The sequence below is a fragment of the Lepisosteus oculatus genome, unplaced genomic scaffold (assembly GCF_040954835.1).
Source record: "Lepisosteus oculatus isolate fLepOcu1 unplaced genomic scaffold, fLepOcu1.hap2 HAP2_SCAFFOLD_48, whole genome shotgun sequence".
Taxonomy (NCBI): Eukaryota; Metazoa; Chordata; class Actinopteri; order Semionotiformes; family Lepisosteidae; genus Lepisosteus; species Lepisosteus oculatus.
Genome location: NW_027168020.1, coordinates 297,819 through 324,285, shown reverse-complemented (window position 1 = coordinate 324,285; position 26,467 = coordinate 297,819). Strand labels below are relative to the sequence as shown.

At 49.4% G+C, this 26,467-nt stretch overlaps 11 non-coding genes across 11 annotated transcripts; 3 read left to right on the top strand and 8 right to left on the bottom strand.

Annotated features, from left to right (window-relative positions):
- Positions 1 to 454: 454 nt before the first annotated feature.
- On the bottom strand, positions 455 to 525 carry trnag-gcc (transfer RNA glycine (anticodon GCC)). Its single transcript has one exon. It is a non-coding gene; the product is annotated as a tRNA-Gly (tRNA).
- A 214-nt stretch (positions 526 to 739) lies between these two features.
- Positions 740 to 821, bottom strand: trnas-aga (transfer RNA serine (anticodon AGA)). Its single transcript has one exon. It is a non-coding gene; the product is annotated as a tRNA-Ser (tRNA).
- A 2,188-nt stretch (positions 822 to 3,009) lies between these two features.
- Positions 3,010 to 3,091, bottom strand: trnas-aga (transfer RNA serine (anticodon AGA)). The gene has a single exon. It is a non-coding gene; the product is annotated as a tRNA-Ser (tRNA).
- Positions 3,092 to 4,994: 1,903 nt separating this feature from the next.
- On the bottom strand, positions 4,995 to 5,065 carry trnag-gcc (transfer RNA glycine (anticodon GCC)). Its single transcript has one exon. It is a non-coding gene; the product is annotated as a tRNA-Gly (tRNA).
- A 214-nt stretch (positions 5,066 to 5,279) lies between these two features.
- trnas-aga (transfer RNA serine (anticodon AGA)) lies at positions 5,280 to 5,361 on the bottom strand. The gene has a single exon. It is a non-coding gene; the product is annotated as a tRNA-Ser (tRNA).
- Positions 5,362 to 8,946: 3,585 nt separating this feature from the next.
- On the bottom strand, positions 8,947 to 9,019 carry trnar-ccu (transfer RNA arginine (anticodon CCU)). The gene has a single exon. It is a non-coding gene; the product is annotated as a tRNA-Arg (tRNA).
- A 3,191-nt stretch (positions 9,020 to 12,210) lies between these two features.
- trnag-gcc (transfer RNA glycine (anticodon GCC)) lies at positions 12,211 to 12,281 on the top strand. The gene has a single exon. It is a non-coding gene; the product is annotated as a tRNA-Gly (tRNA).
- Positions 12,282 to 12,769: 488 nt separating this feature from the next.
- LOC138230256 (U5 spliceosomal RNA) lies at positions 12,770 to 12,886 on the bottom strand. Its single transcript, XR_011186285.1, has one exon. It is a non-coding gene; the product is annotated as a U5 spliceosomal RNA (small nuclear RNA).
- Positions 12,887 to 18,170: 5,284 nt separating this feature from the next.
- LOC138230170 (U1 spliceosomal RNA) lies at positions 18,171 to 18,330 on the top strand. Its single transcript, XR_011186208.1, has one exon. It is a non-coding gene; the product is annotated as a U1 spliceosomal RNA (small nuclear RNA).
- Positions 18,331 to 18,967: 637 nt separating this feature from the next.
- On the bottom strand, positions 18,968 to 19,086 carry LOC138230070 (5S ribosomal RNA). The gene has a single exon (XR_011186118.1). It is a non-coding gene; the product is annotated as a 5S ribosomal RNA (ribosomal RNA).
- A 6,940-nt stretch (positions 19,087 to 26,026) lies between these two features.
- On the top strand, positions 26,027 to 26,196 carry LOC138230160 (U1 spliceosomal RNA). Its single transcript, XR_011186201.1, has one exon. It is a non-coding gene; the product is annotated as a U1 spliceosomal RNA (small nuclear RNA).
- Positions 26,197 to 26,467: the final 271 nt, after the last annotated feature.

Here is a 26,467-nt window from a genome sequence, read left to right as displayed (position 1 = left end):
GCAGTTTCATGGTTCTTGTAACCCAAATCCTACACTGGCCTGAAGTGCCCCCCCATTTCACAGCATTTTTCAGCTGATTTAAAATGTACCTAAAGGAGAAGCATTATTGAAGACCATCAATTACCAAGAGCTTTTGTCAAAGGTTTTGGTGGTCATTTTGAATGACCACAGAGCGCTGTGACCTCGGTTTTACATCTCATCCAAAAGACAGCGCCCTTTTACAACACAGCATCTCCGTCACTATACTGGGGCATTGGGACCCGCACAGACCTCAGGGTGAGCGCCCCACCGCCGGCACCATTAACACCGCTTCCAGCTGGAAGCTTTGTTTTTCCCTGTACCTCATCCTCATCCGGGTACTGACCTGGCTCACACCTGCTTAGCTTCAGTGGGTTTTTTGAGTTGCGAGTTGCAAGGGGATGCAAGTGATGGAGCCGCTCGCTGCAAAAGCCACTGCATTGGCCGGGAATCGAACCCGAGCCTCCCGCGTGGCAGGCGAGAATTCTACCACTGAACCACCAATGCTCAGTGCCTGGGCCTTCAAAAAAAGACGCTTTTTTGGTGCTCTGTGCAAAACGCGTCGACATCTGCTTCCAGCTGCAAAATGCCATTCGCGGACGCTGAAGAACTTATTTCCAAGGCAGCGGGTACAAGCGATTGGGCGTTTTAAAACCACCAGGAACAGCAAAGAGGCGCGCTTCTTTGCTTGCGCCGAAACACACCGACTGGAGGCGGATAACGTAGTCGGCAGGATTCGAACCTGCGCGGGGAGACCCCAATGGATTTCTAGTCCATCGCCTTAACCACTCGGCCACGACTACAGCAAGCCCCACTGCCGCTGCGTTCTTGCTACAATCTTACCTGGATCGCGAGGCGCCGGCGGAAGCCTATTTCAAAGTCGTTCTCCGTTTCAAAAAAACATTTCCAAAATACAAGCCTTGCAGACAGACACGCCTCAGAGGACTTAAGGGTGGCTTCATGTCGGAATGATAAAGTCTCCCCGTCCGGACATGAAAATGCCACTTTGTTACACACAAAAAAAGAATCAACAACAGAGAAATGCCCACTAGCATTTGAAAAGCCGCACCACGTCGCACTTGAAATAGCTCTTACATTAGTGGTAGACGCAGGAATCGCCTTTTTATTTACGCTCTTACCAACGCGATGGAAAGCAAAACAAAGCAAAGCAGAGCAAAACAAAACGAACAAACGAAAACCTTGCGTATAACGCCGTTACGTGCCCAAGCGGTATTGTACATCATCCTAGCACTGCACCCCGTTGGCGTACGGTATATGGGAACGAGCACACGCCACGAATCGTCTCGAATCACTCCCTACAGCTGTAAGGCGCCTTGAAGCGTGCACCCCCAACATTCTTCTTTGCGCATGTGTGAAAGGTAAACTCTTGAGCAGACTCTGAACCAGCTCTAAGGAAACTAATCCGATTAGACGTTACTTTGACTCATCTTTTTACGCTCAGTGCTGGATTGCTCAAACTCCAGCTAGGGTTAGGGTTAGCATTCCCACGCTACTTAGACACTTTGTTTACGCTCAGTGCTGGATTTTGGGAACTTCAGGATGAGTGGGAATTTTCTCCTATCTGTCAATTCTGTTTTGTTTTGGAGACTCTTGGCTGCCTATGTTGTACAGTGCAGCGTGAAGGAAACATTTTCCAAAACTGTGTCAGCTCAAAAGTTGTAAGAAAACCTCTCCAGCTGCTTTAACTCTCTTCATTTTTGTCATTTAATGTGACACTCGATGTATAACTGGAGCCTCACATATGCAAATGGTGAGGCTCCAGTTCGACACCCAGTTCGACACCACTTTACAGTATATGACAAAAGCATGGCAGACTGTGCCGGACCGGCAGATAACTTCCGCTTATTTTTACCATATTAAACATTGGAAATCCAACCACTTGTATTTGTGACACTTGATTTTGGCTCCACCTAAGACACTCTTAAATCTTCAAACACTTTTCTCTGCTCCCGCAACACTCTTGTCTGTCGGCACTATGTGGCAGCGTTGCATGACAACCCCTCTCACCACGGAAAGGAACCTAACAGCTTTGGTAAGAGAGGAGAAAAGGACCTGGCCAGTACGGGGCTCGACCCCGTGACCTTGGCATTATTAGCACCACGCTCGAACCAACCGAGCTAACCGGCCTCACAACAGTGCTCCTCTCTGTGCTGCAAAAAATCGAACTCAGGGAATTTCTTTTGTCCTCCTTTGAATAGAAAGCCGTGTAATTCAGTGTTCGGGCTTTCTCGTGCAGTTTCATGGTTCTTGTAACCCAAATCCTACACTGGCCTGAAGTGCCCCCCCATTTCACAGCATTTTTCAGCTGATTTAAAATGTACCTAAAGGAGAAGCATTATTGAAGACCATCAATTACCAAGAGCTTTTGTCAAAGGTTTTGGTGGTCATTTTGAATGACCACAGAGCGCTGTGACCTCGGTTTTACATCTCATCCAAAAGACAGCGCCCTTTTACAACACAGCATCTCCGTCACTATACTGGGGCATTGGGACCCGCACAGACCTCAGGGTGAGCGCCCCACCGCCGGCACCATTAACACCGCTTCCAGCTGGAAGCTTTGTTTTCCCCTGTAGCTCACCCTCATCCGGGTACTGACCTGGCTCACACCTGCTTAGCTTCAGTGGGTTTTTTGAGTTGCGAGTTGCAAGGGGATGCAAGTGATGGAGCCGCTCGCTGCAAAAGCCACTGCATTGGCCGGGAATCGAACCGGAGCCTCCCGCGTGGCAGGCAAGAATTCTACCACTGAACCACCAATGCTCAGTGCCTGGGTCTTCAAAAAAGACGCTTTTTTGGTGCTCTGTGCAAAACGCGTCGACATATGCTTCCAGCTGCAAAATGCCATTCGCGGACGCTGAAGAACTTATTTCCAAGGCAGCGGGTACAAGCGATTGGGCGTTTTAAAACCACCAGGAACAGCAAAGAGGCGCGCTTCTTTGCTTGCGCCGAAACACACCGCCTGGAGGCGGATAACGTAGTCGGCAGGATTCGAACCTGCGCGGGGAGACCCCAATGGATTTCTAGTCCATCGCCTTAACCACTCGGCCACGACTACAGCAAGCCCCACTACCGCTGCGTTCTTGCTACAATCTTACCTGGATCGCGAGGCGCCGGCGGAAGCCTATTTCAAAGTCGTTCTCCGTTTCAAAAAAACATTTCCAAAATACAAGCCTTGCAGACAGACACGCCTCAGAGGACTTAAGGGTGGCTTCATGTCGGAATGATAAAGTCTCCCCGTCCGGACATGAAAATGCCACTTTGTTACACACAAAAAAAGAATCAACAACAGAGAAATGCCCACAAGCATTTGAAAAGCCGCACCACGTCGCACTTGAAATAGCTCTTACATTAGTGGTAGACGCAGGAATCGCCTTTTTATTTACGCTCTTACCAACGCGATGGAAAGCAAAACAAAGCAAAGCAGAGCAAAACAAAACAAACAAACGAAAACCTTGCGTATAACGCCGTTACGTGTCCAAGCGGTATTGTACATCATCTTAGCACTGCACTCCGGGGCGTACGGTATATGGGAACGAGCACATGCCACGAATCGTCTCGAATCACTCCCTACAGCTGTAAGGCGCCTTGAAGCGTGCACCCCCAACATTCTTCTTTGCGCATGTGTGAAAGGTAAACTCTTGAACAAACTCTGAACCAGCTCTAAGGAAACTAATCCGATTAGACGTTACTTTGACTCATCTTTTTACGCTCAGTGCTGGATTGCTCAAACTCCAGCTAGGGTTAGGGTTAGCATTCCCACGCTACTTAGACACTTTGTTTACGCTCAGTGCTGGATTTTGGGAACTTCAGGACGAGTGGGAATTTTCTCCTATCTGTCAATTCTGTTTTGTTTTGGAGACTCTTGGCTGCCTATGTTGTACAGTGCAGCGTGAAGGAAACATTTTCCAAAACTGTGTCAGCTCAAGAGTTGTAAGAAAACCTCTCCAGCTGCTTTAACTCTCTTCATTTTTGTCATTTAATGTGACACTCGATGTATAACTGGAGCCTCACATATGCAAATGGTGAGGCTCCAGTTCGACACCCAGTTCGACACCACTTTACAGTATATGACAAAAGCATGGCAGACTGTGCCGGACCGGCAGATAACTTCCGCTTATTTTTACCATATTAAACATTGGAAATCCTCCCACTTGTATTTGTGACACTTGATTTTGGCTCCACCTAAGACACTCTTAAATCTTCAAACACTTTTCTTTGCTCCCGCAACACTCTTGTCTGTCGGCACTATGTGGCAGCGTTGCATGACAACCCCTCTCACCACGGAAAGGAACCTAACAGCTTTGGTAAGAGAGGAGAAAAGGACCTGGCCAGTACGGGGCTCGACCCCGTGACCTTGGCATTATTAGCACCACGCTCGAACCAACTGAGCTAACCGGCCTCACAACAGTGCTCCTCTCTGTGCTGCAAAAAATCGAACTCAGGGAATTTCTTTTGTCCTCCTTTGAATAGAAAGCCGTGTAATTCAGTGTACGGGCTTTCTCGTGCAGTTTCATGGTTCTTGTAACCCAAATCCTACACTGGCCTGAAGTGCCCCCCCATTTCACAGCATTTTTCAGCTGATTTAAAATGTACCTAAAGGAGAAGCATTATTGAAGACCATCAATTACCAAGAGCTTTTGTCAAAGGTTTTGGTGGTCATTTTGAATGACCACAGAGCGCTGTGACCTCGGTTTTACATCTCATCCAAAAGACAGCGCCCTTTTACAACACAGCATCTCCGTCACTATACTGGGGCATTGGGACCCGCACAGACCTCAGGGTGAGCGCCCCACCGCCGGCACCATTAGCACCGCTTCCAGCTGGAAGCTTTGTTTTTCCCTGTACCTCATCCTCATCCGGGTACTGACCTGGCTCACACCTGCTTAGCTTCAGTGGGTTTTTTGAGTTGCGAGTTGCAAGGGGATGCAAGTGATGGAGCCGCTCGCTGCAAAAGCCACTGCATTGGCCGGGAATCGAACCCGAGCCTCCCGCGTGGCAGGCGAGAATTCTACCACTGAACCACCAATGCTCAGTGCCTGGGCCTTCAAAAAAAGACGCTTTTTTGGTGCTCTGTGCAAAACGCGTCGACATCTGCTTCCAGCTGCAAAATGCCATTCGCGGACGCTGAAGAACTTATTTCCAAGGCAGCGGGTACAAGCGATTGGGCGTTTTAAAACCACCAGGAACAGCAAAGAGGCGCGCTTCTTTGCTTGCGCCGAAACACACCGACTGGAGGCGGATAACGTAGTCGGCAGGATTCGAACCTGCGCGGGGAGACCCCAATGGATTTCTAGTCCATCGCCTTAACCACTCGGCCACGACTACAGCAAGCCCCACTGCCGCTGCGTTCTTGCTACAATCTTACCTGGATCGCGAGGCGCCGGCGGAAGCCTATTTCAAAGTCGTTCTCCGTTTCAAAAAAACATTTCCAAAATACAAGCCTTGCAGACAGACACGCCTCAGAGGACTTAAGGGTGGCTTCATGTCGGAATGATAAAGTCTCCCCGTCCGGACATGAAAATGCCACTTTGTTACACACAAAAAAAGAATCAACAACAGAGAAATGCCCACAAGCATTTGAAAAGCCGCACCACGTCGCACTTGAAATAGCTCTTACATTAGTGGTAGACGCAGGAATCGCCTTTTTATTTACGCTCTTACCAACGCGATGGAAAGCAAAACAAAGCAAAGCAGAGGAAAACAAAACGAACAAACGAAAACCTTGCGTATAACGCCGTTACGTGTCCAAGCGGTATTGTACATCATCTTAGCACTGCACTCCGGGGCGTACGTTATATGGGAACGAGCACATGCCACGAATCGTCTCGAATCACTCCCTACAGCTGTAAGGCGCCTTGAAGCGTGCACCCCCAACATTCTTCTTTGCGCATGTGTGAAAGGTAAACTCTTGAACAAACTCTGAACCAGCTCTAAGGAAACTAATCCGATTAGACGTTACTTTGACTCATCTTTTTACGCTCAGTGCTGGATTGCTCAAACTCCAGCTAGGGTTAGGGTTAGCATTCCCACGCTACTTAGACACTTTGTTTACGCTCAGTGCTGGATTTTGGGAACTTCAGGACGAGTGGGAATTTTCTCCTATCTGTCAATTCTGTTTTGTTTTGGAGACTCTTGGCTGCCTATGTTGTACAGTGCAGCGTGAAGGAAACATTTTCCAAAACTGTGTCAGCTCAAAAGTTGTAAGAAAACCTCTCCAGCTGCTTTAACTCTCTTCATTTTTGTCATTTAATGTGACACTCGATGTATAACTGGAGCCTCACATATGCAAATGGTGAGGCTCCAGTTCGACACCCAGTTCGACACCACTTTACAGTATATGACAAAAGCATGGCAGACTGTGCCGGACCGGCAGATAACTTCCGCTTATTTTTACCATATTAAACATTGGAAATCCTCCCACTTGTATTTGTGACACTTGATTTTGGCTCCACCTAAGACACTCTTAAATCTTCAAACACTTTTCTTTGCTCCCGCAACACTCTTGTCTGTCGGCACTATGTGGCAGCGTTGCATGACAACCCCTCTCACCACGGAAAGGAACCTAACAGCTTTGGTAAGAGAGGAGAAAAGGACCTGGCCAGTACGGGGCTCGACCCCGTGACCTTGGCATTATTAGCACCACGCTCGAACCAACTGAGCTAACCGGCCTCACAACAGTGCTCCTCTCTGTGCTGCAAAAAATCGAACTCAGGGAATTTCTTTTGTCCTCCTTTGAATAGAAAGCCGTGTAATTCAGTGTACGGGCTTTCTCGTGCAGTTTCATGGTTCTTGTAACCCAAATCCTACACTGGCCTGAAGTGCCCCCCCATTTCACAGCATTTTTCAGCTGATTTAAAATGTACCTAAAGGAGAAGCATTATTGAAGACCATCAATTACCAAGAGCTTTTGTCAAAGGTTTTGGTGGTCATTTTGAATGACCACAGAGCGCTGTGACCTCGGTTTTACATCTCATCCAAAAGACAGCGCCCTTTTACAACACAGCATCTCCGTCACTATACTGGGGCATTGGGACCCGCACAGACCTCAGGGTGAGCGCCCCACCGCCGGCACCATTAACACCGCTTCCAGCTGGAAGCTTTGTTTTTCCCTGTAGCTCACCCTCATCCGGGTACTGACCTGGCTCACACCTGCTTAGCTTCAGTGGGTTTTTTGAGTTGCGAGTTGCAAGGGGATGCAAGTGATGGAGCCGCTCGCTGCAAAAGCCACTGCATTGGCCAGGAATCGAACCCGAGCCTCCCGCGTGGCAGGCGAGAATTCTACCACTGAACCACCAATGCTCAGTGCCTAGGCCTTCAAAAAAGACGCTTTTTTGGTGCTCTGTGCAAAACGCGTCGACATCTGCTTCCAGCTGCAAAATGCCATTCGCGGACGCTGAAGAACTTATTTCCAAGGCAGCGGGTAATAAGCCAACCTCAAACTAAAGCCTGTGTAACAAAACAGAGAGGTCAACCATGTCAAAGGCAGCTCTAAGATCTAGAAGCACAAGCACTGTTTCATTCCCCGCATCAGTAGCTAAGAGAATATCATGTACGACTCTTGTTAATGCAGTTTCAGAAACCAGACTGAAATTTCTCAAGTATATTATTTGAATCCAGATACGATTGACGTTGGGCAACAACTATTCTCCCAAGACTTTTAGATTGAAATGGGACCTTTGAGACAGGCCTGTAGTTGTTAAGAACTTGTGGATCCAAATTTGACTTCTTAAGGAGCGGTCTAACAACCGCTACCTTAAATTGATCAGGTACAACGCCTGACGCAAGCGATGCATTCATCATACTAATTATAGGTCCTGCCAGTCCTTCGAGGGAATCTTTGACTAGCTGAGTGGGGATGGGATCTAGCGAACAGGTGGTTGACTTTGTCTTACGTCTGTGTTCATGAGTCCACCATAAGAAGAAATCTGAACAGGAGTGGTGATCATGCGAGGTCACCATGGAGGAAACCACTGCTCTCCCCCCCAAAAAAACCACCACTGCCCCTCTCAAGTTTCCTAAAGACCACATGGATGTTCCACAGCAACTCCTGGAACAATGTTCTGTGGACAGATGTGACAAAAGTTGAACTTGTTGGTAAATGTGCACAGCGTTATGTTTGGAGATAACAAAACACTGCATACCAACTCCAAAACCTCATCCCACCTGGGAAGCATGGCGGAAGCTGTACGGCTTGCAATCATCGAGGGACCGATGAATTCCAAGATGTATCAGGAAATTCTACAGCAGAATGTCAGGGTGTCTGCCTGTGATCTAAAACTCGAAAGACGCTGGGTCATGCAGCATGACAAAAACAAAGGAGTACATCAACAACAGAGTGGCTGAAACAGAAGAAATTCCGTATTTTGGGATGGCCAAGTAAGAGTCCTGACCCCAATCCCATTGAAGTGCTGTGGCGTGATCTGAAGCAGGCCGTTCAGCGCAAGACATCCCAAAAATATACATGAACTGAAATAGTTTTGCATAGAGGAATAGGCCAAAATACCTCCTAACCGCTGCTCAGGTCTGACCAACCGCTACAGAAAGTGGGGGTTGAGGTTTTTGTCATAAAGGAGGTTCCACTAGCTCCTTAATATAAGGGTTCACATACTTTTTCCATCAATGACCTTGATTGTTTAAACCATTTGGTCAATAAAGAAACAGCAATGTCAAATGTTGGGCGTGTGTTGTTTGTTAAATCAGACTCTCTTTATTAATTATTATGACTTAGATAAAGATAAGATCACATGTTAGGAGCCATTCATGCAGAAATCCACATCATTCCGAAGGGCTGTTTACAAAAGTTTTTCTCCCAACTGTATGTGAGAGAAAAGCAGAGACACTCACTGAGTAAGGTGGGATTGCAGCTTTGCAAATCACAAGGACATTTGTACGCTCAAAATGGGACAGGAGCACCCCAGATGGGACTCAAACCCACAATCCCTGGCTTAGGAGGCCAGTGCCTTATCCATTAGGCCACTGGGGCACACTGGGTTGGGTCGATCACGCTGATGAAGAGCCAGTTTTTTTTTTCCTTTGCTTTTTCAAAGGGATCCCCAAAATTAGGAAAGTTAGGCAGCAGAAGGTTTACTGTGACCTGAGAAGGACCGGCATCCAATCACGGTGGTACACACACACACGCTCTCACTCATCTGAGCTACACGGCTACCAAGATGATCTCAGGTGCGCCGAGCTGGTACGGAACATATTGAACTGATCGACGGCGAATTGTCTCTCAGACAGGCTTTTCACCTCTGAGCTCCCTGACTGACAGTAATCAGCTAGGTAGTGAAACAGTCAGCTGCTTCTAAGCCTTAAACAGCTGCATCTCGGCGCTTCCACAGAGAGATGATTTGAAAGCCAAACATCGCCCATTGGGAACACCTTACTATCACTAGTTTAAGAGACTCTTAAGGTCTTGCAGAGGTGCCTGTCTAATAGCATGCGCTTTGCAAGCTATAGGTGTTTAGGCTGAGGCAGAATGCCTGTTAACAAAATGTTTTTATAAAGGGGCCTCGCACTCTTTTCCAAGCAATGGTCACCATCCCCACCGAGTGTCACAATGTAGTCATGTCCTAGGACATCACCTGTTAGTCTCCATTTGTCTGCCACCAACACTTTAGGTTACGGGGTCACAACTGCACCCCGGAGACCAGAGGAGCCGTTGGCGTTCTGGCGGCGCAGATTGGGCTGAAGGTGGGGCGCTTGAATCTCGCTGTTGGAGGCCGTCTGAAACTGACCCAAGCCTTTCCCTTGAATTAAATGTAAATAAGAAATGAACCCCAGATGCACATGGAATCAATCACGTGTTTCCTTTGAGCCGTTTCAGAGACTGCTCCAGAGTTTACCTTGCACAGATGCGCAAAGATTAACGATGGGGGTGCACGCTTCCAGGCGTCTTACAACTGTAGGGACTGATTAGAGACAATTCGTAGCTTGTGCTCATTTCCCTCTATTCCCCGTGTTGCAGTGGTAGGATGACGTAAATTCCTGCTTCGACACGTAACGGCATTATAATCAAGTGCAGGAGCTGAGGGCTTTAGTTTTGTTTCGTTTTCTATGGCGTTCGTAAGCGCGCAAATCAAAGGCAATTCCTGCGTCTAACACGAATGTAAATGCTTTTGAAAGTGCAGTGTGGTGCAGCTTGTAAAATCCTTGTCCACATTTTTGGTTTGTTGATGTTTTTTCTGTCTGCCAAAGTTGCATTTTGACATCCGGACTGGGGGACTTTATCATTTGAACGTGAAGCCAGCCTTAAACCCTCTGAGGCGTGTCTGTCTGCCGGCACAAATCTTGTGAAAGGTATTTTTTTTAACGGAGAGCAACTTTAAAAAGGTTTCCACAGCCACCTCGCAGTCCGTGTTTGATTATAGGAGGAATGCGGCGGCGGCGGGCTCGCATTTGTCGTGCTCGAGTGGTTAAGGCGATGGGCTCGAAATGCGTTGGGGCTTCCCCGCGCAGGTTCGAAACCTGCCGACTCCGGCGTCTGCCGCACGTCGACTTGTGCCTGCGCGGCAGAGGCGAAGTGCCGCTTCTCCTTTCCTGGTACTATAAAAATGCTACATCGCTTGGTCCTGCTTCCATGGAAAGCAGTTCTTCAGGTAATTCTGCTCTCTTACCAAAGCTGTTAGGTTCCTTTCCGTGGTGAGATGGGTTTTCATGCAACGCTGCCACATAGTGCCGACAGACAAGTGTGTTGCGGGAGAAGAGAAAAGTGTTTGAAGATTTAAGAGTGTCTTAGGTGGAGCCAAAATCAAGTTTCACAAATGCAAGTGGGAAGATTTCCAATGTTTAATATGGTCAAAATAAGCGGAAGTTACCAGCTGGTCCGGCACAGTCTGCCATGCTTTTGTCATATACTGTAAAGTGGTGTCGAACTGGGTGTCGAACTGGAGCCTCACCATTTGCATATGTGAGGCTCCAGTTATACATCGAGTGTCACATTAAATGACAAAAATGAAGAGAGTTAAAGCAGCTGGAGAGGTTTTCTTACAACTTTTGAGCTGACACAGTTTTGGAAAATGTTTCCTTCACGCTGCACTGAACAACATAGGCAGCCAAGAGTCTCCAAAACAAAACAGAATGGACAGATAGGAGAAAATTCCCACTCGTCCTGAAGTTCCCAAAATCCAGCACTGAGCGTAAACAAAGTGTCTAAGTAGCGTGGGAATGCTAACCCTAACCCTAGCTGGAGTTTGAGCAATCCAGCACTGAGCGTAAGAAGATGAGTCAAAGTAACGTCTAATCGGATTAGTTTCCTTAGAGCTGGTTCAGAGTTTGCTCAAGAGTTTACCTTTCACAGATGCGCAAAGAAGAATGTTGGGGGTGCACGCTTCAAGGCGCCTTACAGCTGTAGGGAGTGATTCGAGACGATTCGTGGCGTGTGCTCGTTCCCATATACCGTACGACCCGGGGTGCAGTGCTAGGATGACGTACAATACCGCTTGGGCACGTAACGGCATTATATGCAAGTGCAGGACGTGAGGGTTTTCGTTTGTTTGTTTTGTTTTGCTCTGCTTTGCTTTGTTTTGCTTTCCATCGCGTTGGTAAGAGCGTAAATAAAAAGCCGATTCCTGCGTCTACCACTAATATAAGAGCTATTTCAAGTGCGACGTGGTGCGGCTTTTCAAATGCTTGTGGGCATTTCTCTGTTGTTGATTCTTTTTTTGTGTGTAACAAAGTGGCATTTTCATGTCCGGACGGGGAGACTTTATCATTCCGACATGAAGCCACCCTTAAGTCCTCTGAGGCGTGTCTGTCTGCAAGGCTTGTATTTTGGAAATGTTTTTTTGAAACGGAGAACGACTTTGATATAGGCTTCCGCTGGCGCCTCGCGATCCAGGTAAGATTGTAGCAAGAACGCAGCGGCGGTGGGGCTTGCTGTAGTCGTGGCCGAGTGGTTAAGGCGATGGACTAGAAATCCATTGGGGTTTCCCCGCGCAGGTTCCAATTCTGCCGACTACGTTGTCCGCCTCCAGTCGGTGTGTTTCCGCACAAGCAAGGAAGCGTGCCTCTTTGCTGTTCCTGGTGGTTTTAAAACGCCCAATCGCTTGTACCCGCTGCATTGGAAATAAGTTCTTCAGCGTCCGCGAATGGCATTTTGCAGCTGGAAGCATATGTCGATGTGTTTTGCACAGAGCACCAAAAAAGCGTCTTTTTTGAAGGCCCAGACACTGAGCATTGGTGGTTCAGTGGTAGAATTCTCGCCTGCCATGCGGGAGGCTCGGGTTCGATTCCCGGCCAATGCAGTGGCTTTTGCAGCGAGCGGCTCCATCACTTGCATCCCCTTGCAACTCGCAACTGAAAACCCACTGAAGCTAAGCAGGTGTGAGCCAGGTCAGTACCCGGATGAGGGTGAGCTACAGGGAAAAACAAAGCTTCCAGCTGGAAGCGGTGTTAATGGTGCCGGCGGTGGGGCGCTCACCCTGAGGTCTGTGCGGGTCCCAATGCCCCAGTATAGTGACGGAGATGCTGTGTTGTAAAAGGGCGCTGTCTTTTGGATGAGATGTAAAAACGAGGTCACAGCGCTCTGTGGTCATTCAAAATGACCACCAAAACCTTTGACAAAAGCTCTTGGTAATTGATGGTCTTCAATAATGCTTCTCCTTTAGGTACATTTTAAATCAGCTGAAAAATGCTGTTTTGCATTCATGTGTTTAAGTAGCCTGTGGTACTTACTGCATTGTAAGAGCGATTGTGAGCGGTTTTGTTTTCTCTCTTTGACCAGCCCAGCTGCGCCCCACCCGAAGGCAGGGAAGCACAAAAATTGTATGGAACTCATTCATGCTCCTCTCCATGGAAATCTTTAGTAAAAGGCAAAAGATTTGTACGAGATGAAGAGAAACCAGAGTGCGTGGCTGGACAGCTGCAGGAGCCCAGGCCGCCTTCAAGTCCTCTGCCCTGCCGGTCGTGGTTGGCAATGCACCTGGCCTTACAAACGAGCCAGTGGGGCCCGTTCAGCTCCGGGCTCATTGCCTGGAGCTCTCGGCTTACCTGGCAGGGGAGATACCTTGATCAGCCTGTAGTTGGAGTAGTTGGATTGTTTTCTTGTTTTGTGGAAGCAGTGTTTGTTTTGCAGTTTGAGATGGCAACCTTTGGATCCCGTAAGAATGCTGTACGTTTTGAGCTTTTGGATGACCTCTTCATGGATCGTATGCAGTTCAGCAGAAAAGTGTTACAGAAGGAACTTGGCTTTGAACCTCGGCACTTGTATTTCATCTTCGCTCTCCCAGGTCAGAAAGCATTTGAGGTTGTTTTTGCTACCTATTCTCTGTTTGAACAATGTGTGGATGTGTTTGAGGCAAAAAGAGGGAAAGTTCCTGCCCTTGAGAAGATCAACTTGCAGCCTCTGACACAGAGAGAGAGGAAAACGGTGCATGTTGTTATGTTCTCGGAAATGGCAAAGACGGAGGACATTCACACCTGGCTTAAGCAGTACTGCACTGTCCACCATGGAACTGAGGTTAGAGATGTTGACGGTATAAAAACAGGAGCAAGAAAATTTGAGGTTCGCTTGCTACCGGACAATGTAAATGGAGGCTTAAGGCACCTGCCCTCTACAATCCGGCTGGGCGCCTGCAATGGCTATGTTTTTTATGTGGGACAACCAAAGGTGTGTCGGCGCTGTGGTGCTGTGGGACACCTGGCATCGTCCTGCACTGTGAAATGCTGCAAGACTTGTGGCAAACAGGGACATTTAGCCTCTGACTGTTCAATGCTGCCAAAGTGCAATTTATGTGGCTCGGAAGGACACGTTTTTAAGAACTGCCCTCACGCCTACGCCAATAAACTCAAAATGAGAAAGGATGAGGCAGTGCTTGTTTCAGCCAAACCGGCCCGAAAAGCCAAAGCAAACAACAAGTCAAACAAAGAACCCTTGTTGGACAAAGAGTCTCAGCCTCCAGCCAGGATCAGTCCTGCTGTGGCTCCGGGGCCGGTGGAAGAGAAATCCACTACGCTCCCACAACCGCAGACTGCACCAGACAAGCACAAGGGTTTGAAAACCCCCGAGAACAGCGAGGACCCCTCCCCCACTCCTGCTCCTCAGAACGAGGGCCAGTGCGGGGCCCCCACCAGTGGAGCGGGTCCAGCGACGATACCCAGGATTCAGCGGAGCTGCTTTTCTCAGACTCTGCAAGTGCTACAGATGCCCTCCTCTCCTCCATCCAGTCCGTCACGGAGGATCTGCAACAGCTGGTGGGTGAGGGGGAAGAGGAGACTGGTGCATCGGCTGCACCCCTTTCCCCTCAGTGCTCCCAGGAGCTGGACTTGAGGAAAAGGAAAAATGACTCTGTTTTCTCCCCGAGCGAGGAGGAAGGAGAGCATGGCGATGGGGACAGCTGGAACCCCTCCACCCCTCCCTCTACCCCCTTCCTTGAAATGGACTCCGTGAACGCTTTTACTGCTGCCACCCTGATGAAGGCTCATTCAGAGGATGGCTGGCAGGAAATTGGTAAGAAGAAAAAGAAAAAGAAGAAGGTAACAGGTGAGACCGAAGAGAAATGTGTTTTGTAAAGACTGGTTCCACTTTCTTATGTAATATGGCTCTAAACATAATTTCTCTTAACACCAGAGGTATCAATGACAGAGTTAAATGCCAGTGTGTCTTTGATTACCTCCAGCAGAGAGAGGGAGATGTGTTGATGTTGCAGGAGTGTGCTTTAGCCTATCAAGAGAGGTATAAAAGCTTTGAAGATAGGTGGGATAAAGGGCCTTCTGTTTGGTCAGGGGACAATAACAACAGAGCCTCTGGCGTGGCCATTCTTTTCAAAGGATGGGCTTTCAAATTGAAAAGTATTCAGAGGGTCATAGATGGCAGGTTGCTGTGTGTGGATGTGGAATGGGGGACCGTTAACCTGCGGCTAATCAATGTGTATTGTCCTACTGACGTGGGAGGAAGGGTGGAGCTACTCAAGGCACTCTCTCCCCTATTGTTAAGTAGCACAGACGTGATAGTGGGAGGGGATTTTAATTGTATCTTAGAGCACACAGACAGGCAGTCTAGCTCTCCGATAAAATTGGATTCCAGCTCACTGGCCCTGCAAAACTTAGTTCAAGACTTTAAACTCTCAGACACATATAGATGTATATATCCCACAACAGCAGGATATACATGGTCAGGGAGGAATAGCAGCTCCAGAATTGACTCTTGCTTTGTCTCAGAGAGAGTGAAAGTTGTTGGGGTCACTCTTCAGCCTGTCTTCTTCTCAGATCATCAGACTTTAGGGTGTAGAGTGGAACTCCAGGGCGGGACTGTCTTTGGCCCAGGCCTCTGGAAACTCAACACAAAGCTGCTAGAGAACGAGGGGGTAGTATCCCGCTACAAGGAGAAACTATCACAGTGGCTGTCCTTGCAGTGTCTGTACGGGTCAGTAGGAGAGTGGTGGGAGGAGGTGAAGATGAGGACAAAGGTCTTTTTCATGGCTGAGGGAAGGAAGGCTGCTGCCAGACGGAGAGGAGTGCTAGCCAGGAAACAGAGGCAGCTGCAGCGTCTCTACACGATGCTGCACAGTGGCTTCGATGTGCTTGAGGATATCACCCTTTTAAAAAAGGACATCCGGAGCATAGCCGAAGAAAGTAGTCGAAGAGTGCTGTTAAGAAGCAGAGTGCAGTTCTTGGAAGAAAATGAGAAGTGTACTTGCCTCTTTTTCAGGAAAGTGGTAGGCTCCAAGTCTGTCATGGAAAGTGTAGTTGATGAGGAGGGACGAGAGAGAACAGAGCCGAGTGCTATCCTCTCCTGCACCGAGGCCTTCTACTCAAGACTGTACAGCTCTACAGAGGTAAAGGATGAAGAAATTCATTTTTTTACCTCAAAGCTAGAAAACGTTTTGAGTGAAGAAGATAGGGAAGTACTTGAGAGGGATTTGACAGTAGAAGAGCTGAGACAGGCTATGGAGAGCTTACAGAAGGGGAAAACTCCGGGTGCTGACGGGCTCCCTAAAGAATTTTATTGCACCTTTTGGGATCTGCTTCAGGATCCGCTACTGCTCCTATTCGAGGAAAGCTATAAGACAGAATTGCTGCCTGACTCCTTAAGAGAAGGCACTATCTCTCTCTTGTTTAAGAAAGGAGCAAAGAATGACATAAAGAACTGGAGACCCCTCAGCCTGTTAGGCGTGGACACTAAGATCCTGTCCAAAGCCCTTTTCCTGCGCCTACAAAATGTAGTGGCCTCACTGGTAGGGAAAGAACAGACTTGTGGGATAGCAGGACGCCTGATGAGCGACAACCTTTCCTTGTTGAGGGATGTCTGTCTGTACTCAGAGGATCGCTCCTTCCCTCTGTGCATTTTAGGTGTAGACCTAGAAAAGGCCTTTGACCGCCTAAACCGGCAGTACTTAACATCGGTACTTGAGCACATGAAGTTTGGCCCCATCATGAGAAAGTGGATTAACCTGCTGTACACAGGTAGCAACAGCAGAGTAATGGTTAATGGCAATAGATCACGCCCCTTTGAAGTCTGTTCAGGGGTGAGGCAGGGCTGCCCATTATCCCCCTTGTTATTCGTTTTGGCTATGGAGCCCTTAGCCTGTGCCTTGCGCCAGGATCAGGCCATTAATGGGATACCAGTGCCTGGAAGTGGGGGAGGAGAGGTAAAGACATCTCTATACATGGATGACGTCACCCTGCTCCTCTCTGACAATGCCTCAATTAGCAGAGCTCTGCAGTGCTGTGATCGTTTCTCCTTGGCTTCCTCTGCAAAAATTAACAAATCTAAGAGTGAGATTTTTTATCAGAACTGGAGGGAGCCAAAAGAAGGACATGATCTCAGGCTGCAAGAGAAGAGAATTAAGGTCCTGGGGGTGTATTTTGGAGAAGAGATGGGAACAGTAAATTGGCAGAACAAATTGCCAATCTTAAACAAAAAACTGATGCAATGGAAGGACCGAGACCTCACCATGACAGGGAAGCTGCTGGTCATCAAAGCCGAGCTCTTGCCTGTCTTGATTTTTCTGGCTTCTACCTTCCCAATCCCACACCGTGTTGCGGCGGTGCTGAGGAGATTGATGTTTCAATTTCTATGGGGTGGGAAGCAGGAAAGACTCAGAAGGGAAATAATGTACAGGCCGCTACCCTCAGGGGGGAAGTCTGTCCCAGATATTGCTACGAAGCTGCTGTGCATTTTCCTGGCCTCTGTGCTGAGAGGCTTTGCAACAGCACCTGCAGCGCGTACCTGGACTTATTTTTCCAGGCTCTGGGTAGGTAGGGAGGTGTTCAGAGTGTGGGGTGTCAGACCCAAGCTGGACGTCCCACTCTCTGACACATGCCCTGCAATTTATGGGACAGTTAAAAGTTTTCTAAGATCTCACCCAATTGGCCATATTCCCCTCCGAGATGTCAGCGTCCAAAAACTGGAAGATTTCGTTGCACCCCAGAACAATAGGCAGACCCATGTGGGCATTTTAACATCAGCCCAAACAAGGAAGGTGTGGAAACACACATCCTCTAAGTTTCTGTGCAACATTCACAGAGATTTAGCCTGGAGTGTCGTCCACCAGTGCTTACCGGTACGAACTTTCTTGTACCGTAGGGGCCTCACCCCCAGCTCTCGCTGCGTTAGGGTGGGCTGCGGCGAGGAGGAGACTGTATCCCATCTCCTGTGGTCCTGCTTTTTTGCTAAGGCCTTCTGGGCACAGTTTGAAGATTGGTTGCTGGCTCTCTCGCCCCAATTTACCCTGACCGCTGCTTTCGTCATATACGGCATCTCTCCTGTCAAACTTCCTCCTGACGTGTTTGACAGGATCTGGGCCGTGGTGAACAGTGGGAAAGTTGCCCTGTGGAGAGTGAGGAACATGGGGCTGTTCAAAGGCATCGAGATCCCAGTCAAGGCAGCAGGTAGCCTGGCCCTGTTCATCAACCGAGAGAACTATTACCTCAGAGATCTGTGGAGAGAAGGGAGGGAGGAAGCAGAGAATCTGTGGGAAATAGAGAGCATAGGTCAATATCTCAAGAAACTGTGAAAAACATTATCAAGTTTAAGTAAAGAATGTGATTTGCACCAGAAAAAAAGAAAATTGTTGCTATGTAACTGTTACCATGTCAAAATGTAATGAGATGTGATCATATATACTGTTTTAAGTATGTATATGAATGTAAAGCTTTCTGATTTGTGATGTCCTGTATTTTTTTGTGAAAAGAAAATAAAGTTCTTAAAAATCGAAAAATCGAAATCGGTTCACCCAGGGCGAGCCTTGGCCATTGCACTCCGGCTGTGCTGACCCCTGCGAATTCCCCAAATGTGGGAATCTCGACTGCATAATTTCTGGTAGTGGGGGACTGCGTTCGCACTCTCCCCTGATGTGCTTGGTCCAAAATCAGATACGGGAGGGTTAGGACACCACGAGCTGCGTGGCTGCGGAAGGATCCCGGTTCGACAGGAGTGGACGCCGCTGCTGGTTCTCGCTGGCTTTTAGTTAGGGGTCCGGAGAAGCATCTCAAGCTAGTTCCACTACTCCTTCCGGACGTTCATTCCCTTTTCAAAGTCAGTCATTTAGCTGTAGTCTGCGTTCTTTAGGCTGATTATCGAGGTTAGCCTTTATTTGGTCATGGGGGGCCTCGGTACTGTATGCTGAGTCTAAAGACAGTTTCACCCGTTTTCTGATTGCTCGGTTCTGTACCAGTGCAGACATGTCAAACAGTGAATGGCTGTACCTCTATTGTATCCGTACTCAATGAATGAAATCGGTAACAAATGAATATATGTCTAGTTATACGAAAAACGAGTGGTTTATCGACTCATCTTCATTTGCAGATTTAGAGGCAGCTTCGATATTCGTTTTACAGACGGGTTTTTTTTTTTTGAATATGGGTCACACACATGCCACAGCAACAAAACATCTCTAGAGATGAGGCTATAGATCACCTTTCCATCCTGCAGGTTTTCCTCCCAAAGCCTACGGCACCAACGGCGACCCCTGCTGGCCGGGAGAGCAAGAGCTTACAGCACCTGGTATTCCCAGGCAGTCCCCCATCCAAGTACTAACCAGGCCCGACGCTGCTTAGCTTCCAAGATCAGACGAGATCGGGCGTGTTCAGGGTGGTGTGGCCGTAAGCGAAAGCCCCAGCGCCTGACTCGCTACTTGAAGCTGTGTGTGGCGGGGGTTCTGTGCCCCCCGAGCGGGACTGAAGGATCGTTCGTGTGCAACTCTTTGGAAAGGAGCTGCTTTCCAAATCGCATTGCGTGCCTGGATGTTGGCGAATGCGCTCCCTTGTGTTGGCTCGTCCCGCACTGGAGGAGGACAAACAATCTGCACGGAGGAGCACCAGGCAAGTCTTCACCAGACAAAAACCTCCAGTGCACAGCACTCTGGAAACATTTCGGGGCTTTCGCGTGTTTATTTCAGCACGTAAAGCGCACCGGTCCAACACGTCGGCCGGGCGCGCGGCGCCTCCGCCCTCTTGTGGCCTTGCGGCGTCAGAGCAAGAGGCTCCTTCTCGCAGCCCTTCCGCTGTGTTGCAGGGCCCCGAGAGGGAACCCGGAGCGCGCACTTTGTGGGGGGCGGGGGACCACGTTCGCGCTCTGCCCCCGGTCTCTTGCGCGAGTACTAAATCTCACGGACAGGGGGGCCTCGTCATTGATTGTTACAGGTGAGACGGGGATTAGGAGGAGACCCCGACTGATGGGTAAAGGGGAGCACTAACACCAGAGGGACACCCCCGGCGTCTCTTTTTGAGAGACGCCCTGGGGTTTCCTAATGGCCAAGGAGGGTCGGGACCTCGGTTTGACGCATCCCCCGAAGGACGGCGCCTGTTTGTGCAGCAGAGTGTCGCCATCAGGAGGCTGGGGCGTAAGAGAGCCACACAGCCCGCAGGGTGAGCGCTCCCTACTGGTCCCAGTCACACCTCTTGCAGGAGCAGCAGCAACCGGAGCTTTTCCGGGGGGGAATCTCCCATCCGGGTGCCGGGCAGGCTCACACCTGGTGGGCTGCCCCGGGGGTGAGCCCAGTCGAGAGTCGCAGGGCCAGATCTAGTCACCGGGGAGAAACGATACAAGTGAAGGATTGCTCGGCTCTCGGCACTTGAAAAGACCGACAAATGTCTCGTTCCCGCCGGAGCTGAATGTACCCGCATGTGTGGTGTCGTCTTCTTCCCCCGCCCCGCTGTGTTTGCTGTATAGTCTCTGAAGCCGGCCCCCCCGAGACGAGACGGGCTGTTCCTGTGCCCCAATTAACACTTTACAGGTGCCATTCCCCGGCATTGTGGCCATTGTCGGTGCTCACACGCGATAAGATAAGGCGGAGGAGAGCGGGGCATGCCCAGCGGCAGACATTCAAGGAGGGGGCAGTGCGAGGTGAGGTGAGGTGCGACACGCCGGAGCCCCGACGCAGCTAATGCGGAGCACTTGTTGGACTGGCATCGAAAGGACGTGTGCGCATGGAGCGAGCCTTCCCTGCGGCGGAGCGCGGGAACTTTCTCCCCCCCTCCCGCTGCAGGAGTTGTGTGCACTGCAGCGGTGCCGAGAGAAAAGCACAGAAGGCAGCAGGCTCTGGAGAGCAGGTAAGAGACGGAGCCTTGTGGGCAGGCGAGCAGGCCCGTTTTTTGGAAATTGCTGAAAAGGTTTGTTCGGTGTGTGGCAGGCGCACGTCGCGAGCTTGCGTGGCGATCTGCCGGTCTGGAGTTATGCAAATGAGGCCGAATTGCATCCCGGGACATGCTGCGAATGCGCAACGGCGACTGCAGATGTGTAGGAAACGGCGCGCTCGTTTTCTCGTTTTGCCCACACTTTTGAGTGTTAGTGTGGCGTGTGAGTGTGCGAAAGAGTGGGCCCAGCAGGAGGCGGTGGCGTGCGGGGCGAGGAGGTGGCCTAGGCTGTGCGATTTGTGCTGTGGGTGCGGGCCGCTTGCAGGGGCCTGTTTAACTCATACTTACCTGGCAGGGGAGATACCTTGATCAGCCTGTAGGTGGAGTAGTTGGATTGTTTTTCTTTTGTTGGAAGCAGTGTTCGATTTGCGGTTTTTGAAATGGCAACCTTTGGATCCCGTAAGAATGCTGTACGTTTTGAGCTCTTGGATGACCTCTTCATGGATCGTATGCAGTTCAGCAGAAAAGTGTTACAGAAGGAACTTGGCTTTGAACCTCGGCACTTGGATTTCATCTTCGCTCTCCCAGGTCAGAAAGCATTTGAGGTTGTATTTGCTACCTATCCTCTGTTTGAACAATGCGTGGATGTGTTTGAGGCAAAAAGAGGCAAAGTTCCTGCACTTGAGAAGATCAACTTGCAGCCTCTGACACAGAGAGAGAGGAAAACGGTGCATGTTGTTATGTTCTCGGAACTGGCAAAGACGGAGGACATTCACACCTGGCTTAACCAGTACTGCACCGTCCACCATGGAACTGAGGTTAGAGATGTTGATGGTATAAAAACAGGAGCAAGGAAATTCGAGGTTCGCTTGCTACCGGACAGCGTAAATGGAGGCTTAAGGCACCTGCCCTCTACAATCCGGCTGGGCGCCTGCAATGGCTATGTGTTTTATGTGGGACAACCAAAGGTGTGTCGGCGCTGTGGTGCTGTGGGACACCTGGCATCGTCCTGCACTGTGAAATGCTGCAAGACCTGTGGCAAACAGGGACATTTAGCCTCTGACTGTTCAATGCTGCCAAAGTGCAATTTATGTGGCTCGGAAGGACACGTTTTTAAGAACTGCCCTCACGCCTACGCCAATAAACTCAAAATGAGAAAGGATGAGGCAGTGCTTGTTTCAGCCAAACCGGCCCGAAAATCCAAAGCAAACAACAAGTCAAACAAAGAACCCTTGTTGGACAAAGACTCTCAGCCTCCAGCCAGGATCAGTCCTGCTGTGGCTCCGGGGCTGGTGGAAGAGAAATCCACTACGCCCCCACAACCGCAGACTGCACCAGACAAGCACGAGGGTTTGAAAACCCCCGAGAACAGCGAGGACCCCTCCCCCACTCCTGCTCCTCAGAACGAGGGCCAGTGTGGGGCCCCCCGGTGGAGCGGGTCCAGCGAGGATACCCAGGATTCAGCGGAGCTGCTTTTCTCAGACTCTGCAAGTGCTACAGATGCCCTCCTCTCCTCCATCCAGTCCATCACGGAGGATCTGCAGCAGCTGGTGGGTGAGGGGGAAGAGGAGACTGGTGCATCGGCTGCACCCCTTTCCCCTCAGTGCTCCCAGGAGCTGGACTTGAGGAAAAGAAAAAATGACTCTGTTTTCTCCCCGAGCGAGGAGGAAGGAGAGCATGGCGATGGGGACAGCTGGAACCTCTCCACCCCTCCCTCTACCCCCTTCCTTGAAATGGACTCTGTGAACGCTTTTACTGCTGCCACCCTGATGAAGGCTCATTCAGAGGATGGCTGGCAGGAAATTGGTAAGAAGAAAAAGAAAAAGAAAAAGGTAACAGGTGAGACCGAAGAGAAATGTGTTTTGTAAAGACTGTTTCCACTTTCTTATGTAATATGGCTCTTAACATAATTTCTCTTAACACAAGAGGTATCAATGACAGAGTTAAATGCCAGTCTGTCTTTGATTACCTCCAGCAGAGAGAGGGAGATGTGTTGATGTTGCAGGAGTGTGCTTTAGCCTATCAAGAGAGGTATAAAAGTTTTGAAGATAGGTGGGATAAAGGGCCTTCTGTTTGGTCAGGGGACAATAACAACAGAGCTTCTGGCGTGGCCATTCTTTTCAAAGGATGGGCATTCAAATTGAAAAGTATTCAGAGGGTCATAGATGGCAGGTTGCTGTGTGTGGATGTGGAATGGGGGACCGTTAACCTGCGGCTAATCAATGTGTATTGCCCTACTGACGTAGGAGGAAGGGTGGAGCTACTCAAGGCACTCTCCCCCCTATTGTTATGCAGCACAGACGTGATAGTGGGAGGGGATTTTAATTGTATCTTAGAGCACACAGACAGGCAGTCTAGCTCGCCGATAAAATTGGATTCCAGCTCACTGGCCCTGCAAAACTTAGTTCAAGACTTTAAACTCTCAGACACATATAGATGTATATATCCCACAACAGCAGGATATACATGGTCAGGGAGGAATAGCAGCTCCAGAATTGACTATTGCTTTGTCTCAGAGAGAGTGAAAGTTGTTGGGGTCACTCTTCAGCCTGTCTTCTTCTCAGATCATCAGGCTTTAGGGTGTAGAGTGGAACTCCAGGGCGGGACTGTCTTTGGCCCAGGCCTCTGGAAACTCAACACAAAGCTGCTAGAGAACGAGGGGGTAGTATCCCGCTACAAGGAGAAACTATCACAGTGGCTGTCCTTGCAGTGTCTGTACGGGTCAGTAGGAGAGTGGTGGGAGGAGGTGAAGGTGAGGACAAAGGCCTTTTTCATGGCTGAGGGAAGGAAGGCTGCTGCCAGACGGAGAGGAGTGCTAGCCAGGAAACAGAGGCAGCTGCAGCGTCTCTACACGATGCTGCACAGTGGCTTCGATGTGCTCGAGGATATCGCCCTTTTAAAAAAGGACATCCGGAGCATAGCCGAAGAAAGTAGTCGAGGAGTGCTGTTAAGAAGCAGAGTGCAGTTCTTGGAAGAAAATGAGAAGTGTACTCGCTTCTTTTTCAGGAAAGTGGTAGGCTCCAAGACTGTCATGGAAAGTGTAGTTGATGAGGAGGGACGAGAGAGAACAGAGCCGAGTGCTATCCTCTCCTGCACCGAGGCCTTCTACTCAAGACTGTACAGCTCTACAGAGGTAAAGGATGAAGATATTCATTTTTTTACCTCAAAGCTAGAAAACATTTTGAGTGAAGAAGATAGGGAAGTACTTGAGAGGGATTTGACAGTAGAAGAGCTGAGACAGGCTATGGAGAGCTTACAGAAGGGGAAAACTCCGGGTGCTGACGGGCTCCCTAAAGAATTTTATTGCACCTTTTGGGATCTGCTTCAGGATCCGCTACTGCTCCTATTCGAGGAAAGCTACAAGACAGAATTGCTGCCTGACTCCTTAAGAGAAGGCACGATCTCTCTCTTGTTTAAGAAAGGAGCAAAAAATGACATAAAGAACTGGAGACCCCTCAGCCTGTTAGGCGTGGACACTAAGATCCTGTCCAAAGCCCTTTTCCTGCGCCTACAAAATGTAGTGGCCTCACTGGTAGGGAAAGAACAGACTTGTGGGATAGCAGGACGCCTGATGAGCGACAACCTGGCCTTGTTGAGGGATGTCTGTCTGTACTCTGAGGATCGCTCCCTCCCTCTGTGCATTTTAGGTGTAGACCTAGAAAAGGCCTTTGACCGCCTAAACCGGCAGTACTTAACATCGGTACTTGAGCACATGAAGTTTGGCCCCATCATGAGAAAGTGGATTAACCTGCTGTACACAGGTAGCAACAGCAGAGTCATGGTTAATGGCAATAGATCACGCACCTTTGAAGTCTGTTCAGGGGTGAGGCAGGGCTGCCCATTATCCCCCTTGTTATTCGTTTTGGCTATGGAGCCCTTAGCCTGTGCCTTGCGCCAGGATCAGGCCATTAATGGGATACCAGTGCCTGGAAGTGGGGGAGGAGAGGTAAAGACGTCTCTATACATGGATGACGTCACCCTGCTCCTCTCTGACAATGCCTCAATTAGCAGAGCTCTGCAGTGCTGTGATCGGTTCTCTTTGGCTTCCTCCGCAAAAATTAACACATCTAAGAGTGAGATTTTTTATCAGAACTGGAGGGAGCCAAAAGAAGGACATGATCTCAGGCTGCAAGAGAAGAGAATTAAGGTCCTGGGGGTGTATTTTGGAGAAGAGATGGGAACAGTAAATTGGCAGAACAAATTGCCAATCTTAAACAAAAAACTGATGCAATGGAAGGACCGAGACCTCACCATGACAGGGAAGGTGCTGGTCATCAAAGCCGAGCTCTTGCCTGTCTTGAATTTTCTGGCTTCTACCTTCCCAATCCCACACCGTGTTGCGGCGGTGCTGAGGAGATTGATGTTTCAATTTCTATGGGGTGGGAAGCAGGAAAGACTCAGAAGGGAAATAATGTACAGGCCGCTACCCTCAGGGGGGAAGTCTGTCCCAGATATTGCTACGAAGCTGCTGTGCATTTTCCTGGCCTCTGTGCTGAGAGGCTTTGCAACAGCACCTGCAGCGCGTACCTGGACTTATTTTTCCAGGCTCTGGGTAGGTAGGGAGGTGTTCAGGGTGTGGGGTGTCAGACCCAAGCTGGACGTCCCACTCTCTGACACATGCCCTGCAATTTATGGGACAGTTAAAAGTTTTCTAAGATCTCACCCAATTGGCCATATTCCCCTCCGAGATGTCAGCGTCCAAAAACTGGAAGATTTCGTAGCACCCCAGAACAATAGGCAGACCCCTGTGGGCATTTTAACATCAGCCCAAACAAGGAAGGTGTGGAAACACACATCCTCTAAATTTCTGTGCAACATTCACAGAGATTTAGCCTGGAGTGTCGTCCACCAGTGCTTACCGGTACGAACTTTCTTGTACCGTAGGGGCCTCACCCCCAGCCCTCGCTGCGTTAGGGTGGGCTGCGGCGAGGAGGAGACTGTGACCCATCTCCTGTGGTCCTGCTTTTTTGCTAAGGCCTTCTGGGCACAGTTTGAAGATTGGTTGCAGGCTCTCTCGCCCCAATTTACCCTGACCGCTGCTTTCATCATATATGGCATCTCTCCTGTCAAACTTCCCCCTGACGTGTTTGACAGGATCTGGGCCGTGGTGAACAGTGGGAAAGACGCCCTGTGGAGAGTGAGGAACATGGGGCTGTTCAAAGGCATCGAGGTCCCAGTCAAGGCAGCAGGTAGCCTGGCCCTGTTCATCACCCGAGAGAACTATTACCTCAGAGATCTGTGGAGAGAAGGGAGGGAGGAAGCAGAAAATCTGTGGGAAATAGAGAGCATTGGACAGTATCTCAAGAAACTGTGAAAAACATTATCATGTTTAAATAAAGAATGTGATTTGCACCAGAAAAAAAGAAAATTGTTGCTATGTAACTGTTACCGTGTCAAAATGTAATGAGATGTGATCATATATACTGTTTTAAGTATGTATATTAATGTAAAGCTTTCTGATTTGTGATTTCCTGTATTTTTTTGTGAAAAGAAAATAAAGTTCTTAAAAATCGAAATCGGTTCACCCAGGGCGAGGCTCGGCCATTGCACTCCGGCTGTGCTGACCCCTGCGAATTCCCCAAATGGGGGAATCTCGACTGCATAATTTCTGGTAGTGGGGGACTGCGTTCGCGCTCTCCCCTGATGTGCTTGGTCCAAAATCAGATACGGGAGGGTTAGGACACCACGAGCTGCGTGGCTGCGGAAGGATCCCGGTTCGACAGGAGTGGACGCCGCTGCTGGTTCTCGCTGGCTTTTAGTTAGGGGTCCGGAGAAGCATCTCAAGCTAGTTCCACTACTCCTTCCGGACGTTCATTCCCTTTTCAAAGTCAGTCGTTTTGCTGTAGTCTGCGTTCTTTAGGCTGATTATCGAGGTTAGCCTTTATTTGGTCATGGGGGGCCTCGGTACTGTATG